This window comes from Vulpes lagopus, chromosome 7 (genome assembly GCF_018345385.1).
Source record: "Vulpes lagopus strain Blue_001 chromosome 7, ASM1834538v1, whole genome shotgun sequence".
Classification (NCBI taxonomy): Eukaryota; Metazoa; Chordata; class Mammalia; order Carnivora; family Canidae; genus Vulpes; species Vulpes lagopus.
The window spans coordinates 98,691,156-98,710,473 of NC_054830.1; the positions used below are offsets into that span (position 1 = coordinate 98,691,156).

Sequence of the window (19,318 nt, forward strand, 5' to 3'; positions counted from 1 at the left end):
GGGATGCTACTGGCATCTAGTGGGCAGAAGCCAGAGATGTTGCTAAACATCCTGCAATGAATACAACAGTCCTCTGCAACAAAGCATTACCTACCTGTTCCAAAATGTCAATAACGCAGATGTTGAAAAACACTAGATAGATGAAGACCAAGGAGGAGAATGAAGAAAACCTTGTTGAACAAAAGATGGGAAGAACTAGGGTTTCTGAGACAGGGCAGTGGTTGGGGGAAGGCAGTCAAAATACATTCTGAAGAAATTATACAGAAATGCAAGAAATACAAAATGCCTCTTATTATTCCCTGCTTTTTAGACCAATCCAAAAAGGCCATCATATTGTTGTCAGTGGGATCCACCATCTTCCCTCTGTAACTGCCTTGTCAGGGTGATGATTCTCAGATGAAGTAATGCAACTTAATTATGTCCAGGATAATAAGGGTGTGAATAGCATGCAGATGCTCAACATCTGCTAATCCCAAATTGAATAACTCTTCAAGTTAATGCTTTTTCATAGGCACTGGAAGAGTTGCTGACATATAGAGTCCCAAATGTCTACTCTGCAACTTCAGTTTTGCATCTAGTGTTAGGGTGTGTCTGGATTGGTATCATTCCATACTACTTATGGTTTATATTAGTTGTTCAGTTAAGGAGAAACTGAAAATAAATGATCACTGTACTAATATGCACAGATAATAGCAGTGACTATTCATGTCACTTTTGTGAATGAGTAATTTCTGGGGAAAGATGCATATGGTTACAAAAATATTATATCAAATATCCCTTTTGTCCATCCACGAATAGTTCCTTTAGCCCCCAGTGATCCCTAGTAAGCACAGTCCAAAGATTCATGTGTAGTGTAGAAGAAGGGTAGGGGTGGGGAGTTGATCAGAGAATCCTGACACATTCTCTCTGTACATAGTCTCTATCATGATCATACCTTACAGTCCTTTCAACTCTTCCCTTTCCTCTGTAATTTCTTGAATTAGCTTGTTAACATCTTGTCCTCCAAACTTGTCTCATACTATCGTCTTTCTTCCAACTGTGATCTTGGATATTCTCAACCACATTTCTGATTCCCCACTGTATGGAGATGTCTCGTTGTCTGTAGTTGTTTTGTTTTTTGTTTGGTTGTTAGTTTGATTAGTTGTTTGGTTTGTTTCTGTCCATTATCCACTATCCTTTATTCTGTTAACATCACCTTGATATTGTTTTGGGGAATCACCTGTTCAATCCATATTATTTAGGTAGGGCAGCCCATTCTCTACACAACAGAAGTGTACCTTGGACCTAGCCTGGCTAGTTTGTGTATTATATTCTCTGGTCAAGCAATTCCTCTGGTCATGGCTGAGCTTATGACCCAGGGTAGCCAGAAACATTCAATTCCAAGACATTTTCTGAACATTTAAAAGATGCTTTCTTTCTTCTAGATTTGTTTAACTATAAGGATTTCAGTCTGAGTATTTCAGCAGCTATTTTTCCGGGAAAAGTCTGGAAATCCAAACAAGAGTGAAAGAGAGCTCCCAAGACAAAGCCCACAGTCTTTTTATAACCTAAGCTCAGGAGTCACATATCTTTACTTCCAGCATATTCTATTCATTAGAAGCAAACTATCAATTCATGTTTACACTCAAGGGGAAGGATTAGACAAGAACATGAGTGCCAGGAAACAGGGATCATTGGGATCATCTTATAGGTTGCTTACCACAGTTTGGGTTCTTCTAAAAGCAGATCCTAAGACAAGAATTTAGGTGCAAGCAGTTTATTAGAAAATAGATCCCCAAAAATACTGTGAAGAAGCATGGAAATAAGACAGGAAAGGAAATACAAGCAGTAAATGATTGCCATTGATTGAATCTTTGTGTCTCCCCAAAATTCATATGCTGGAATCTAATCTCTAATGTGATGATATTTGGAAGTGGAGCCCTTGGGAGCTGATTAGGTCATGAGAGCTCTGTTATTATGAATGAGATTAGTGTTCTTATAAAAGAGGCATAAGAAAGATCCCTGTCAAAAAAATAAAAATAAAAATAAATAAAAATAAAAAGAAAGATCCCTGTCCCTTCTGCCATTTGAGGAAGCAGTGAGGAGAAGGCTCTCTTTGAAACAGGAAGAGGGTCCTCACCAGACACTAAATCTGCCAGCACCTTGATCTTGGACTTCCCAGCTTCTAGAACTGTGAAAAATAATTATTTATTCTTTATATGTCTCCCAATCTGTGACATTTTCCTAAAGCAGCCCAAAAGAACTAAGATGATGGTCTTTAATGAGTGTATTACAGTTCTGTGCCACTGGGCTCCATCCCACTAGGATCCCTCTGAGCGTCTGTGTGGAACACTGGCCAGAACTATCCTACTGGAAGTAAGAAAGACAGAGTATTTATTCATCATCTGCCTCACCTTGCTTCAGAGTTACCTGGAGCTGTCTGCAAGTGTATGGGCAAGCACCAGCAGCACCTGCTACAGCACCTTACTGACTACCCCTGTCTTTTTGACCCAGCTCCTAGGACTTTCTCCCCTTGGTGCTTTCCCCCCACTCACATGAGATTGTTTTAGATCCAGTCACTTTTGATATACAAAGAGTTTTATTCAATTCATAAATACCCACAATGCATCATCTATATATATTTGGTCCATTCAAAAATTACAAAATGGATCAAAATACAACCCCAGCTCTTTTTTTTAAGATTTTATTTTATTTATTCATAGAGACAGAGAGAGAGAGAGAGAGAGAGAGAGAGAGAGGCAGAGACACAAGCAGGCACCACACAGAGAGCCTGACATGGGACTGGATCCCGGGTCTCCAGGATCACACCCTGGGCTGCAGGCGGTGCTAAACCGCTGCGCCACTGGGCTGCCCAGAACCCCAGCTCTTAACGCATGTCTATTTTACTGGAGGAGATAAAGTAGGTACAAAGTAGCCATGACATAAGAAAGCTTAATACTAGTGATATACTTTAAATATCATGGGAGAGGAATGGGAAGTCTTTATGCATGAATATTTTGTCTGGATTTTGAAAGGCAAAAAGATGCTGTTTAGATGCCAGAAACAGCCAGAGGTATGATTTGACAAAAGGAATGGTGTGCCAGAGAGGTTAATGGGAGAAGGGGTTGGCTGTTGTGTCCAGATACCGGAAAGTCCTAAATACCAGGCTATGAGTTAGATTTCATTGGCAGTGGGGGATTGGTTAAGGTATTTGAGATAGATGTGACACAGTTATATATTATAACTTCTCATCCCAATGAGCATTCACATCTCACATTTACAACGAACAGGATGGAGAATCGGATTTTTAAGGTTTTAAAAAAAGTTATGGTTGAAGTGACCTGCTATTGCAATTATTATTGGATATTGCATACTATTACTGGTAAGCTCTTTCTTAAGCACACCATGTGCTCTAGATCAGAGGTCAACAAACTTATTCTGTAAAGGGTCAGATAGTGAGTATTTTAGACTTTGTAGGCCATATGGTCTCTGCTGTAATTACTCTTCTCTTCTGCTGAAGCATGAAAGCAGTCACAGACAATGTATAAATAAATGGATGTGACTTTGTTCCAATTAAACCTTATTTACAAAAACAGGCAAGATTTGGCTTTCTGGCCATAACTGCAACTAAAAATATTGTTTCTATATTTGACTTTTGATGTATCTTCTCCAACTTACTCCTAAAAATTTATACCTCCTTTGGGTGAAGATAGAGTAAGCCTGCACTCCCCAAATTTGCCAGATTCTAAGAGTCACTTGGAATACTTGATCTCTGTGCAGATTCTCAGACCCCTCTCCCTGGAGATCCTAATTCATCTAGGAGTCTGGAGATGAGGCTCCACAATCTTTGCTTTAAAAGCCCCAGATGATTTTACCATCAGGCAAGTTTGGGAAGCCCTGGGTTGTTGATCATCACAGAGTTGTTCCCCACATCTCACAAGTTTTCATTACTCTCATAAGAGACTAACAAGTATTGAGATCCTGCCATGAATACAGTGCAGTGAGAAGCAACAGGAGAGAGAAGATGCTGTCTCTGCCCCAAAGGATCTTTGATCCAATGCATCAGGGCTACAGGTAGTACTTGCCCTTAGAGGATTCAGAGGACCAAACTCTTAAAGCATGTATTATTTATAGAAACATAGTAACTCAACCTCCTCCCCAGTAAATGTTGCTTTACTTTCTTCTTCAATTAAAGCCAGTCTAGAAAGAATTGGGAGTGATATTTACACTCCCCTTAGGAAAATGGGGGTAAACACACCTAATACTTTTGCCTTAAGAAAAACACTTAACTAATAGCCAGGAATTATAGTACACCCTTGGTACTTGGGGCAAGAGATTCAGTGACCCATGTCCAGAAAAAAACTTTCTTTAGAGAAATGCTTCCTTTAGACAAAGAAGTACTTTTCTGACAAGTCAAAAATTAATATGAAAAAATACACAGCTTTTCTTTAAGACAGATTTTTCATTCCAAAATATTAGGGCCTTTAAAAATAAGTGAATTTATTTAAGTTATCTGAAAAGGAAAAAAAAAGAAAGAATTAAAAAACCTGGTATTTTTCAAGCACTATTGGCTCAAAGAAAGCCTAGGAAAAGAAGCACTGTTGCTGAAGCGGTTTTGAGCTTTTTGACCTATAATGTTCTATATTTCTGGGGAAAGAGGGTCCTCTGTTTTTTGCTTGTGATGCCTCTTTAAGAGTCTCTGGTCACTACAGCTCCACCTAGTAATTGTTTGTTACCTAATCTAAAGGACCATTCCAAAGCCCACAACTGCCCTTGGGAGACTTTCTCTGACTTTGAGTTCATGTGGTTCCCCTCTACATAATAACTCAGTGACTTTCCATCATTCACCTGATAAAATCTAAACTCCATAGAATGGAGCATAAGCCCCTTCATGATCTCACCATCTCCAGCTCTTCCAGCCTTCTCCACGCTAACCTCCCTGCCAAGACCACCACCACACATCCATGACTACAATTTCTTTGCTCATTCCTTAGTACTTGTGGGTCTCCCTGCTTGGAAAACTTGCTCCTGTACCACTCCCCCTCTCTGTCTGTAAGCTGACTGTGCTTCAAAATCAGGTCAAGATGACCTTCTCTGTGAGGACATCTCTGACTTAGGAGCATGATATTCTGTGCCTCCATTGAGCCTCATACCTATTTCCATCAGGGCATTACTATACCATGTCATTTCTCTTCACTATTTGCTTTAAAACTATTTCCAAACAAAACTAAACACTCCTTGAGAACAATAACTATGCCAGTTCATCTTTCTAGTCCAGTTTTGCTTCAAAATAGAGCATTCAATGCAGAACAAATGCTCAATGCATGTCTGAAAATGCCTTGAAAGAATGAATGAATCAACAGGATGAAGATATTTACAGAGAAAGAGCTGTCAGAGCTGACCCTAGCTAATTGGATGATGTACGTGTAAGCAATTAGCCTATAGTTCCTATAATACCCCTACTTAGGAACAAGATCTTGTTTCCAGGCTTTTAATCCATTAAATCTATCCTGTACCAAGCAGCTGGCATCACATAAAAACAGGTTTCCAATACCCTCTGATCAGTCACAATCTTAGTCTTGAGCCACTTGTCCAAACCTACTCTATACCCTACTCTCCATGTGTTTCTGATCCATCTGGCTTATGACCTCATTATACAATCTCCTATTTACAACCTTACTACATTCTTTAATTCTGAGCTTGGTCTTGATTTTCTGACTTTGGCTTGGGTTCTTCTCTCTAACTAGAACTTGAATTCTGTCTTTGTGTTCATGGCTCCCTCTTAGTATCCACCCTGTCCTGAAAACTCCTTTGGTTAGAGCTCTTGCTGGACTCATCACAGCCTTCTGAGTGGAACACGAATCCAAGGAGTAACCTTGAACCACTAGGTGAGGGAAACTGACCCCTACTGCAAATTATTAGGAAGAATGGGGAGAAAAGGGAGTCAAAACCAATCTATACATCATGTCCACTGGTACATATTATTCCACTGTAAGGGCATTTGAATTCATCTCATAAAAGATTTAACCTTTGATAGTCAAGTGCTTCGAAAAATAGATGCACTGAAATGAAGAAAGATAAACATATCTTAGAACAGTGTAGAGACAGATGATAAAGGGTTGAAGGAAAATGGTGAAAGAAAATCATTTTGGGATAATTATCTATGATAAGGATTTAAGGTACAACTGTTTTGCACCTGATGCTGAACCTATCTAGAATCTTACATAGGATGGCAAGAGTGAAGGAGTTAGGTTTTGACAAGTCATTATGCTAGAAATGGGAAGGAGAGAAGGAGATATTGGTGTTTAGGAGTAAAAATAAGTTGGGTAAAGAAGACCTGGGTTTGAATTTGAGATCTGCCCTTTTTAGGCACTGAGACCTTGAAGAAGTTCCTTAGCTATGCTCTTTGCCAGTTTCATCATCTATAAAAGGAAAATAAATATATTTAACTCACAAGTTGTTTAAAGGATTAAATATAATAATTAATAGAGAGTAATTGATGCAATATTATTTGAGAATGTGTCTATTGTGCTGATTCTGCTATGTCCTAGGAAACGATGGAGGCTTAATTCCTATTATTCTGGACATGGATAGTTTATAGGCTAAGAAGCATGTTGGACTCTCCAATGACCATGGCTATTAGATAATCACTGATGAACCAGAATATGATTTAACTTGTTTATGGTTTCCTTTCCTTCAACTCAGCTTCTCTCCACTTTGCTCAAGTATGCTCTCTTGGATACTTTTATACTTTCCATTAAATTTCAGACAAAGAACTTGGGGACATCTTCAATTCCTCTCTTTCACTCCATATCCAGTCCAACTGTCAGTTCTGTCAATTTGTCACTTTCTTTGCCACCATCATGTCCAAGTTGCCCAAATTATGGCAAAAGCCTCCAAATTGGTCTTGTTGCTGATTCTACTAAAGTCTTTTCTAAAAACAGCAGCCAAAGTGAATGTTTCAAAACATGTTTCAGATCCATGTAGATCCTCTGTTCAAAATTCCTCACTGGCTTCCCTTTTCACTCTGAACAAAAGCCAAAATCCTTTTGATGGCCTACAAGGCCCTAAGTGATTGGGCATCCCTCTTCGTCTTGTACCCTACCTCCTTCCACTCTCTCTCTCCCTCCCCTGTGCTCACTCCACACATGCCACACTGGCTTCCTGTTAATCTGGAAACATGCCAAACACATTCTAGTGTCATGAAATTTGCTCTTGTCTGGAACACTCTTCATCAAGATATCTGTGTGACTTCCCTCCTCATGCATCTGCCACCTTGAGGTCCATCCATCATCATGGCCTGAGATTCCCCAACAGCAGAGCCTGAGACAAAAGTTCAGATGTAGGTACTTTTAGGGGAAAATTGATCCCAAGGAATGGAGTCAGGGAAGAAGGAGAGAAAGCTAAACCCAGGGCACATTAGTAACCTGGTCAATGTTGTGGGCAACCAGAGCTCAGTCTGGCTAGGGATCATGAGGAATGCTTCACAGAATTGTCTACCCCGTAGAGAAAGAAGCAAGTATTTATTTACCAGTTCTCTTTCTAATTGATCAAAAGTTTCTGAATGGAATGTTCCTTTCCTTGAGCAAGTGAGCTCCTGCATGTACCAGGATGATGAAAGTAATACTCAGTGGGACAGAGAATCCCCTGTACAGAGAGTAGAGATATAAGGCAAAACTAAGTTGAGGTGTGACACGATGATGTCACAGTGAATCTGACCATTGCAGCAAAGAGTGAAATAAGAAAGATGATTGAGAAGATATGAGACAGGGCTTAAGACTTATCTATACTTCCCTAACCCCTTTATCCACAGAGTACCCAGCCCCTATACTGTCACTCTCTATACCCTCATTACCACCGCATGTATTCACTTGCTTATTGGCTTGAAGTTCTCCTTACAAGACTATAAATAGCATGTGATCAGGGGCTTAGTATATTTTGCTTACTACAGTACTCTCAATTTCTGGGATGGTGTCTTATATATAGAAACAACTATTGTTAAATGAATAAATAGCTTAGAATCTACGAATTGATATGTCTATATCTGAGAGAGAGAGAATGAGAGAGACTGAGAGAGAGCAAGGTGTCTAAATATCAGGCTGTCCAGATATAGTTAAGATATGTTGGTGCCTTTTTGCTGTTGACTTGTCTGCCCATCCAACTTTTCCTGCAATCCAGGATTCTGTATTCCCTCTAAGTGAAGTTAAACCAGATTTAAGCCTGTGAGTGTCAACAGAGAGTTTATTGATGCACTAAACCAGTGTTCTCAAATGCTCACATGAATCGGAATCAACGGAAGGGCTTATTAAAATTACTGGGCCCTGTGTCAGGGCTGGCCGGGAACTGAGAATGTGCATTTCTAACAAGTGCTACTGCTACTGCTGGTTCCGGACCACATTTTAGGAACCACCACATTAGACGGTTCTTATAGCCCCTTAAAGTGGGCATCTTGCCCATTACATCGCCTGGTCCAGGATTGGTGAGACCCAAGGGAAGAAGCAGGTTTGTTTCATTTAAGCTGCTACAAAGCCCAATATAGCCCCGCTTTTTGGAGACTTTACAAGGTCACCATTCAACATGGGATTTACTTACTACGTTCGGCTAATCCTGATGAAGAGTTCAGGCCTGTTTAAGAGCTCTCTTTACAGTCAGCACTAGGACCATATTTTTTAAATAAACCATATCTTTCTTTAATTGGCATGTCTAAGTGGAAGCAGCAAAACAGGATATGAAGAGCAGAGTAACAACAGTGAAAATCTCAGAAATCATGGGGAAAATGCAAAAGGGCAATCCTGATTTGGGGGCAGAGTTCTTTTATGCTTGATAACTTTGGGGGAATCAAACTGACTTCCTTTGAAGAGGGGAAGAAATCTCAAGACAAGTAATTAGCTCTCCATTCTACAGGAAAAGGTAGTTCACTATTGGTAATGGCCGACTGCTACTATTGCTTTTAATGTCATAGTTCTCAATCAAAACCAGCTGTCAGCTGCACTAATTTCAATGGGTGACTTGGGAACCAAATCAGATGACAGAGACAGAGAGACAGTGTGCCAATAGTGGCTCTTTGCCTTTGCTTTCTATGGTGGCCATTTAGGAGGTGGTGGGAGACACAGGATCCTTTTCCAGAAAATTAAACCTCCTGTGATTTGCCCCACCCTCCCACCACCTTAAACAAATTTGGCCAGATTATAATATAGAGTTTATTTCTGGGTTAGATTTCACTGGAGTGAGAATTTTTTCAACAAATGCCATTTGTGATTCCATGAATAGAAAGTCTCTTATGGCACAAGATTAACAAAGCTAATTATTAGACAATATAAAATTAATTTACTAGCTGAATTTAACAGACCAGCTAATCTAGAGAGTTGAATCTGTCTCTAGCCGAGGACATTTTGATTCCTATTGGTTATGATAAACTTGGGAAATTTCTTCAAAGTGTGTCCTAATTCCAAAAAAGTCTTCTGAGCCTTTTGCAATCTGAAATTCTGGTGAAATCATACATCATTTTGTATACTAAGTATCTGGAATTGTAGTTCTTTACTAAACCTTTTTAATTATAAAGGTGCTTATAATATAAAATGCATATATAGAGCTATATATCAGATATAGATACAGATCCTATACAAAGATAGTTACAGTATAAAGATGAAATTCTCAACCAACAGACTCATTTGAACCATTAAAAGTGTCCTTACAGGTTACATCTGAAATCTCTGCAAATTCTTGAAATCATATATCATTTTCAAAGTTTTACGGCTTTAAAGGTATAATGATACCTTTAAATAAGTGGGAAGAGCAAATAAAGTGTGTAATGATATTTAACAAATAATATCTAAAATTCTTTCTTAGCTTCTATCATATTGCAATTTTTTTGGAAAATGTAATATAGAATTCTACAAAGTGTATAAAGATATTAGATTTGTCCCTCTCCAGTTACATTTCCTGCCAAAAAATCCTCTGGGGAAACTTAATAATATTGCTTTATTTCATGTGATCAGAGACTTACCTAAATAGAATTTGCATTTGTGGCTTCTGACCCACCCTCAGTTTCAGTTGCAGATGTGCCATCAGCCACTCTAACTGTGTACCTGAAATCATGCTGTTCATGTTCTTCTAAGCAGGGAATGATGGAACACAAACTTCCCTAGTTAACCACTCATGAATGACCATCTCCCATGTAAGGTACGTTTTTCTTTAAATTGGAGACATGTTACAAAATTTGAAAACAGGTTTGGATCATCAAGTTGGCATCCCTAGCAGTACTTCCAAAATTCTGTGATGTGATAGCTTCACTGGGCAGCCCCTTCTATGTGATCCAGGGTCAAAGGCCTGGTCAATGGCCTTTGATCAATGGCCCAACAAGCTGCAGAATTTCATTTGGACTGAAAAGCAAACAAAAATATGGACTGTGCACGCTAGTGCAATTCTTTGGTTAAACACACATGCGATCTTTTTCAATATTAAGCAAAATGCATGGACATTGAGTCTACTTCACTGTAAACCCCCACATCTCAGCAGCATTAACAGTAAAGTGGTGTCTAAGGGCCAATTCAAAGCAACTCCAGAAAATGCTTCTTGTGCAAGAAAGCAACTCCCAGAGCAGGATACCAGGGCTTTCCCATTTCATTGTTGCTGGTTTTGTGCTCGTTTGGGAAACAAATAAGAAGCAAATTACTGATTGAATACTTCTACCAAGACGAATTTTTTTTTTTCTATGTGCTTGGAGAACCTAACTAGTTTACAACAAATAAAAATTCAAGTGTGTGTGTGTGTGTGTGTGTGTGTGTGTGTATGAGTGTGTGTAATTTACTCATTAGATGCATAAATGGTTGATGGATTTTCGTTGCACATTTAGAAACCAAATAGTAAAACTAGGCCATTCCACACAGTAACACGTCATGGTTCCCTTCTGCTGCAGAGCACTGCAGAGCCCTTATACTATAATCTGATTCCACAACAGTGTGGGTCTAGGCCAGAGGGCTTTAGTATAACTTCCTTCTGTGTCCTCAGTAGGGGAAGGACCCTCTGGTGGGCTCACTGTCATCTAACATAAAGGTCTCTGGAGGAGCAGTTTTAATGAATATTAAAAGGATAAAATTCAGAAGTGGCTTTTGTCTAGGTTCCACAGAATCTTCGTGGAACCAATCAAAATCTTGAGAAAGACCCTAGAAGTTTGCCTTTCTTTGGTATGTTGCCCTTCTTAGAGAATTTCCAAGCTAAAAACAAGATTTTTGTAGTGTTTATAGATTGGAAACTTCCAACCATGGACAAAAAAAGTAAAATTCCTGGAAGCCAAAGAGAATTGGGTGGCATCAGGGAGTTTGGAAGCAGAAACCAGATGGAAGCTAAGTTTGGAGGTTTGACCCCCCAAAAATGATCTAGATAGGAGAACACAGCGAGCCTTATTTTTATTTAAGAACTTATTATTGGACTTAATGAGTCAATGGGGCAGGAAAGGTGAGCAAAGCCATGGAAATTGTGACTTGGAGGCCAGACTCTAGTTTATGGAGATAACAAAGGCTAAATTTGCTAGGTCCTGAGTTTCTCATCTACAATAAGAGAGGTTGACTGGAAATCTCCAAGTTTCCTCCTAGCTCTGAGATTTGATCATTACAATTCAAATAATTTATAATTCTGTTGCTAGCATTTCAAAGCACCTGCCCTGATTTTGATGAGAGCCATAGTTAAGGGAAGAGAAACTAGGTGCTGTATCCCATTTTTTCTTACTCCTTAATTATGGTAGGGCCAATGCTCTAAGAATATTTACAGGATCTTCTGCTTACATGCTTGGCTCCTAGGCCAAGGTAAGTCTTGCAGAATTCACTATTTTGTTTCCGTGATTGTGTAGAGTCACCGTAGCTATGAAAGATGTTGGTAGAATCACATCATGAGACAAAATGCAGCGATGAGACCCAAAGTTTCTTTGCCTCACTCAAGCCAAATACCTATTATAAAAATAAACAAATAAGGTTTAAGGTGCTCCAGCCATCCAAGATGTTGGTACACAATTTCCCAGACTGACTCCATCATTGAACAGTCCTATGCTTTTCCTGGTCATTAGGAATCTGGTCTCTCAATTCAAATATGAGCTATCTAAAGAGCATTAGTAATGAGCAAAAAATAAGTCAGATTCATGGGGCTCATTAGTTGCTTATGCTGACCAACTCTGGCCTCAATTATGTGATTTTTATAGTCCTCCTGCTGATTGAAAGTTGGTGGGGAAATAAACAACATGATTTTTGAGCTGTGCAATCATTATGCATTTAAATGTGCATATACGGTGGGTATGCATTAACCGAATAAATATTAAATGCCTATTACATCCAAAGAAAACCTGAATGTTTTAGAACATTCTATTTTTCTTCACCTTCTATGAGTGCCAAACCCCAGTGGATTTAGGGAGAAAAGAAATGTCTTTTAATATTGTTTAATCAGCCAGCCATGGCTCTATCTTAATGCTAAGCAAAGACCTTCTGACAAACTGCTGTTTCACTGTTCTCCCGGTACACATAAAGTGGGTTTTCCCATGAAGCATACCTAAACCTTGGGGGCCCATGGTCTAACTGGTGTTTAAAAGGCCATATGCTATTATTCAGAAACATGAACATGCAATACTGCAGACTGTGCTGGTGTGCACCCACACCAACACACACACACACACACACACAGAGGAGTCAGCCCCTCACCCCGAACATTTTTACATTATTGGCATTTTGTAGAACATGTTCTACTTCTCCACGTTTTAATTCCGAGCTGCAGCTAATCGAAGCACATGCTTTATGTTTGGCAGCCGCACGACCCAGATGTGCAGTCCCCAGAAGGAATCACTCCAGCAGTGTCACCTGGCTACCACCTTCCCTTGCCTGGTTTCTCCAGCAGACTCCAAAGTGGCAATGCTGTGAATCCTGCCAGAATCATCTACTTTCACACTATTCTCTTGTAAATGGGAGAAAGGGGTTCACGTTAGATGCTTTGAAACTGAGAGGGAACACATCACAGAGGTGATGAATTTGCACTTTGAAATAATTGAGCAAAAGAACAAGATTTTTCCATGCTTTCACATGTAGTAGAGTGTTCTGTTCATAAATAAGGGGCTGGGCTGAGAGACAATAGACCTGCTCTAGTACAGAGCTGAATTCTTAATCATTCTGCTATACATTGAAATCACACATGTTGGCGTGTAAAAACCCAACCATGGGCTCGCCTTAGACAAAGAACCATTGTTCATGGTTTGGGCCCTAGAGTCTCCTGGGCTTCTGTGGTTCTAGGCACAAATGGTAATTCAATCAGTTCAACTACACACAAAATCGGAACTGATACTGGCAGATTGCTCAGTTGCAAGCATATTCAACCCCTATTTGAAACGACTTTGCCTCATTTTCATGGAGGCTCCATGTTAATAGTTTGCATCACTTAGATATAAAGACAAAGCACTGATTTCCTTTAGTAGTGTTGGCATAAAGACGAAGCAATTCTATCCAATCTTACCAAATCAATTGTCCCACATCCTCATGGTTGCATAGCTAATAGGCAAAATTTACTCCAAACATCTTTGAAAGTTCTTTGAAACAAGAAAGCGAAAGAAGGGTGAAACAGGGGTGTTTTAGAACAGACTGGTGTGGTAACTAAATCTCACTTTCTTAAAGGAATATCAGTATTGTTGCCATGTATCCCAGAACAGCTCCTCCTATGTTCCTCTCATGTTGTTGGTGGTGTAAAGTCGTTGCCGGGAACAGTGCAATGTTGCTAAAGACAGTTATCTATCCTATTTTCCAAAATTCTTCACCATTCAAGTGGATGGTAATACTTACTCAACACTGAAGATGCATGGTGTAGCAGATGGATTCCACAGTGTGCTATGCCTCAACTCCTCTATTTGTATGTGACTTGGATATGATACTGACTGTCTTAACAGTGAAAATGGCACAGATGTCATTAGGAGACTTAAGTTCCCATTTCAACCATGTCAATGTTAGCTCAGGGGTCCCAAGCAAGGCATTCAATTTTGCGGGCCCTCAGTATCCTTGTCTGTAAAAGAGATTAGCAATTTTCCAATTTCTTAAGCACCAAAATTAGTTCATTAGACAAAACCTCTTGATATATAAAACAGATAAAAGTAAGTCAGATATTAGCATCCATTTCTCAGACTTCCAACTCATATGATGTTGACTGGCCATCCAGTAACCTCTGAGACCAGATAGATGACAGAATCTCACTCTAGGTATAAGAGAAACTTCAAAGGATGTTTATTCTCTGAAGATTTTATGCAACTGCTTTACCAGCCTGAATGTCCAATCTCTGGGATTTTTATAAGAGAATAAAACCTTTAATGTTTAAGCCATAGTTAATTTTTATTTTCTTTCCACGCAGCTGAATCTAATTCTACTAAGCAAGTTGTGTCCCCCTTCCCCTCCCCCCCAAAAGTTGAATTACTATTGCATTGAAAGTACTGGCATCAGAGGCAGTGGGGGATTTTCTTCCCCACACTTCCTTTTACCAACCCTATCACTGAAAGTTGTGACATATTTGCCACTCATACTCTCTTGGGCTTAGAGAAGAGAGGGGAAGATAAAACTGGGGAAAAAAAGAAAGAAGAGTGTGAATGTTAACAAAGGAAACAGACCATCTACCATCGGGATCCCTGGGTAGCGCAGCGGTTTGGCGCCTGCCTTTGGCCCAGGGCGCGATCCTGGGGACCCGGGATCGAATCCCACGTCGGGCTCCCGGTGCGTGGAGCCTGCTTCTCCCTCTGCCTGTGTCTCTGCCTCTCTCTCTCTCTCTCTCTCTGTATGACTATCATAAATAAATAATAAAAAAAAAGAAAGACCATGTACCATCTAAATTGGGACAGATTTGGAGATTATGCATGTCAGCCAAGGCAGAAGCTCCTGTACAGATTTCACTCCAGAAGCTTTGATGAAGCACTGTCATATAGTAGGAAGAGCTACTTATGCAGAGATGAGTAAGACAGTACCCATACTCAAAATGAACACATAAACCAATGGGGTAGCAGAACACAGAAACAAACAGGTGCCAATATTTTACACCTCCCACAAATTGGTTATCCAGGTTCACTCCTTTTCCACGACAGGTTCTCATCAGTCCCTGCCTCTGACAATGTTCCCTTCCATGTGCAGACAGTACTACTGACTTCTCTATCTAAAGGAGCACCCCTGCCACTCTATCCTCTTTTCCTTTATAGCACTTAGCACTTTCTGACCTATTTCACAGTTTTGTTTCTCTGTTCATTGTCTCCATCCTCTGCAGAATGAAAGCACTATGAAAGCAAGAACTCCATCTTGTCCATGGCTTTCTTTCCAATGCCTAGAACAGTAACTGGCACATAAGTTTTCAATAAATATTTATTGCATACATGAATTTTAAGAAGGTTCTTTTTGCTATTGAGCCAAACCATACCATGATTACTTAAATCAATTTTACTTCAATGCATAGCCGGATTCATTCTGTTGTATTTCACTTTATAATAGTAAAAGAAAGCTATCCACATCTACTGCTAATATCTTGATGGTAAAATGAGATACTAAATGACAATGTCTTTCAATCAGTCCTCCATAAGCATTCTGAAATCACATCAAATCACTTTAGTATCTTTTCCACATGACAGCTCATCCATTACTAGGAGGCAGTTAGCATATCCAACCCTACCACATCCTCACCATCAGTCTCTTATTCAGCCTGAAAGTTTGTAATTCCTTAAAGTATTTCTCATGGGGTTTATCATATCTCTACATTATTCTCATTACTCCCTTTCAATTGCACCCTAATTTGCCAAAATTCTTTTCAGAGTGAAGTGCCTGGTTTTGAAAGTAATGCCCCCCGGTAAATTTTGTGCAACACGATGTAGAACAAGACTCTCAAGTCCCTTTTCTAGATATTATGTTCTTATTACTGTCTCCTAAGTGATATTTGCTCTTCTTCTTGGCCCATATTTTCATCTTTCTTATACCCTCAACATTATGAAATATTTCATTAGAATGTAAAAATGACTATTTAATGGTTGGTTCCGTCCAATTCCTACCCGGGAAGCCAGAAGAAAGCAGCCTGACCCCCGAAGGGCAGAGAAGCACAAGGCTGGGGGAAGCAGGAAATAACAAGCCCGCCCAGAAATGGCTCCTGGTGGGAAGGAGGAAACTTCATCTGCTACACAAAGTATAATCATATGCAAATTATCGTGTCTTCTACAAACACATCTTCCAGTAAGTAACTAGGCTGCTCATTCAATACTGACAAGTGTTTGAGGCTATTTCTGCAGGGTACCAAAACATCTGGACGAAGAGAGGTAAAAATCACCCAGATGTTTGAGGAATGATAGGGTTGAGATGGGAGCTAGTTGCAGCTGCCATGGTCTTTTTATGGCACTTCTTCAAGACCTCACTGAAATTCTTGTTTCTCTAGTATATCAGCCACACACACACACACACACACACACACACACACACACACATGCACACACCTACATACCGGTAAAATTATGAAGGACTTCCAGAGCTTTTCTAAGGGAAAGGAAAGGATTTAGATTTTTATCTTCAAGGCGTACATCAATGAAATGCATAAGTTTGAGATGACTATTGACACAAGTTGAAATGGAATTTGGATATTAATTTTTCAGTGTCTTTGAACCTTCGTAAACTTTTTGGCTTTAAACCAGGAACGTGTTGGTTCCCATGGTGACGACCATCAAGTGCCTGTTTCTAGCACTTTCAACTTGTATCTGCCAGTTGTCTCATTGGCAGCTACCTGATATCTGAGAGTCTCTTTTGCTCTGTGGTTAGGGGAGCCCAGGATAACACAATCATGGTCTTATGATACTGCGGTTGTTGTTTTTTACCCAAATCTAACACCTTAAGATGGTTCACAGAGTGAAATATTAAATTAAATGTTGAAATTATGTTCCTCCATGGCATTTCCATTAGTGGAAGGGTTAGGGGAAAAAACTATGGAGAACTATATATAAGTCTGTTTCCATAAATATAATTTCCTGCCAGAAATTGTATAGATTTCCTTCACTTTAATTTATACTCTGAGTTATAACTGATTTTCCAATGGGAAAGAGACATATCACAGTGGCTAATTGAATGGGAAAGTCAATTCAGTCTTTTTTCTTCCTTCCGTTCTTTTTTTTGGCGGGTGGGGGGAGTGGTGGTGGCAGGGACACACAAGAAATCTTACTATGATTATTAAAGAAATTTCTAATGCCACTGAGGGGTGGGAAACTATAACAACATATTACAAAATATAGAAATTTATAGCACCACCTATTGGTTTCAAAATAAATACAGATTTTTTCCTACTTTATTAATTATGAAGAATAGTATAAAGAGACATTATAATTATTTTGAGTCTATGAAGATTAATTTTTTTTTACTTCCCAATGAATGATGCTGTGGAAATTTTTTAAACAAAATTCATATTCCCAACTAATGCAAATTAAAACTTTTCTACATGAGGAAAATAAAACAGAATCGAGATTTTTATTTATGAATTGCTTGTGCTGAGTGTTACTAATTTTTTTAGGTCACGCTTTGAGTATTATTTCTAGATTTACAAAGTGTGTTGGGCTGCATTTTCTCTATTGGCTAGCGAGAACAGGGAGTTAAATATGTCTGGCTCTTAGTTTCATCCAGCATGTCTTTCCCTAAAAGCTGGAGGAGATGCTGAAATCTCTGAAAAGAATAAATTCTCAGAGCATCGGCTCCTCCAGACTCTCACTCAGATGATCCTTATTACTCAGTTCGGCGTCCATAACAATGAGGGGGCCTTACTGATAATCCCAGCAATGCTTCTTTTCCACTTTACTTTAGCGTGTACTAGTCTGCCTCCTCTTCCAGAATGCATGATCCTTGCTAGGAACCACTCTGGAAAGAACCACTCTGTCCTTTTCCCAAACGTTAGGAAGCATATGGACAACACTCTATGGAAACACCCCTTCCCAGCCTTGGGATGTCTGAGTATCTAAAAAGATCACCACCAGAACTCATGAATGTATTTCTCTCTCTGTCTGACCTTATCCCTTTAAATAGATTATTTTAAAACTCAGATTTCTCTTTTTAAGACTTAAAAGTGAAGTAAAGGCCTTAGAGGCAACAAATATGACATCCTCCCCCTAGTATTCACAGTGGACAAAAAATCTGGAAAACCGAACATCATACAGAGCGCCTCCAAATGAAATTGAAGGAAAAACAAGCCCATTTCAACCTCACATTAAATACAGGTTTTAAATAGTTTCTCCTCATCTAACCAAATAGTCACTTCTCCAAAATTTCAACAGGCATTAAAATACAAAAAGCGACTAAATTGGAAAGCAGAGGAAAAGAAACCAAACAACACAAAAATAATATCACCTATTATTGACTCATAGGTCTTCCTAAAATGAGTCAATCAGAAGAAAATAGAACCATTATCTTCAGGCAAGGGATTATTAGGCTGAAGTATGCAAAATTACATTTTTGTAAAAGTCAAAATTGTCAAATCATCTAAATTTCGCACGACTCAATCTAGTATTAAGAGAAAGGGGCAAAAAAGAACCAATTCGAGCATGTTTGGAAACAAAAATGAAAGAGAGGAAAAGAGCCAATAATGTGTCACATAATTCGGATGGGAAGAATTGGTATTTTTGGCTTTCTTAGGCAGGGCTGCGAAGGGCTCCCCCGAGCTCCCTCCAGCCCTGGTCTCCTGCTCCTGCCTTCCTCCGCATTTGCTGGTACTTTCATTCAAAGCATTGCTTCTCACCCACTTTCTAACAGGTAGTTGCAAGTTGCCCACGGTGGAAACCACCCATCTGGAATGTCAGAAGATTCAAGATGGGACCCATGATCTTACTGGGGGAATTAAAAAAAAAAAAAACAATGTTCTTTCTGCCTTGTTTCTGAATTCTTACCAAGGTTAGGGTGCAGCCGCAGCTGGCCTGGACTCGGAGTGCCTCGAGATCCTCTCATTTCCTAGCCCCCCACTACCCTGAGCAGGCTTCACGCCGGGCCGGGCCTCCCTCGCCGAGCGAGCCGTCTCACCCGCTCCGGGCCCTGGCTGGCTTTTTGGCTCCACGGGGCAGTTCTGTTGCCAAATCCTGCTTCCAGAGCTTCACGGCTTTATCCTTACATGCACCTCAGTGACGTCCTGTATTTTGTCTCTTCCGAGCTCAGGTTCATTTTCTGTGTCCTCTCACTGCTATTCGGGTGACAAAATGTCTACATCTGGAGGCAAAGAAACCCCTACTGTATTTTTTTTTTTTTTGCCCTTTTCCTCTGGAAAATATCATCGTGTTGTACACACAGGGAGAAACATGTTAGTAATAAGAGAAGGAAATGAGGGGGTCAGCTGG

General features: G+C 39.7%; 1 long non-coding RNA gene across 3 annotated transcripts in view; it reads right to left on the reverse strand.

Moving 5' to 3' along the window:
* The window catches only part of LOC121496310, a 41,600-nt gene extending 22,540 nt beyond the window's left edge, over positions 1-19,060 (reverse strand). For all 3 annotated transcript variants that reach the window (XR_005989144.1, XR_005989145.1, XR_005989143.1), the window contains exon 1: positions 18,878-19,060. This is a non-coding gene — a long non-coding RNA (uncharacterized LOC121496310). The remainder of the gene's footprint in view (positions 1-18,877) is intronic.
* Positions 19,061-19,318: the final 258 nt, after the last annotated feature.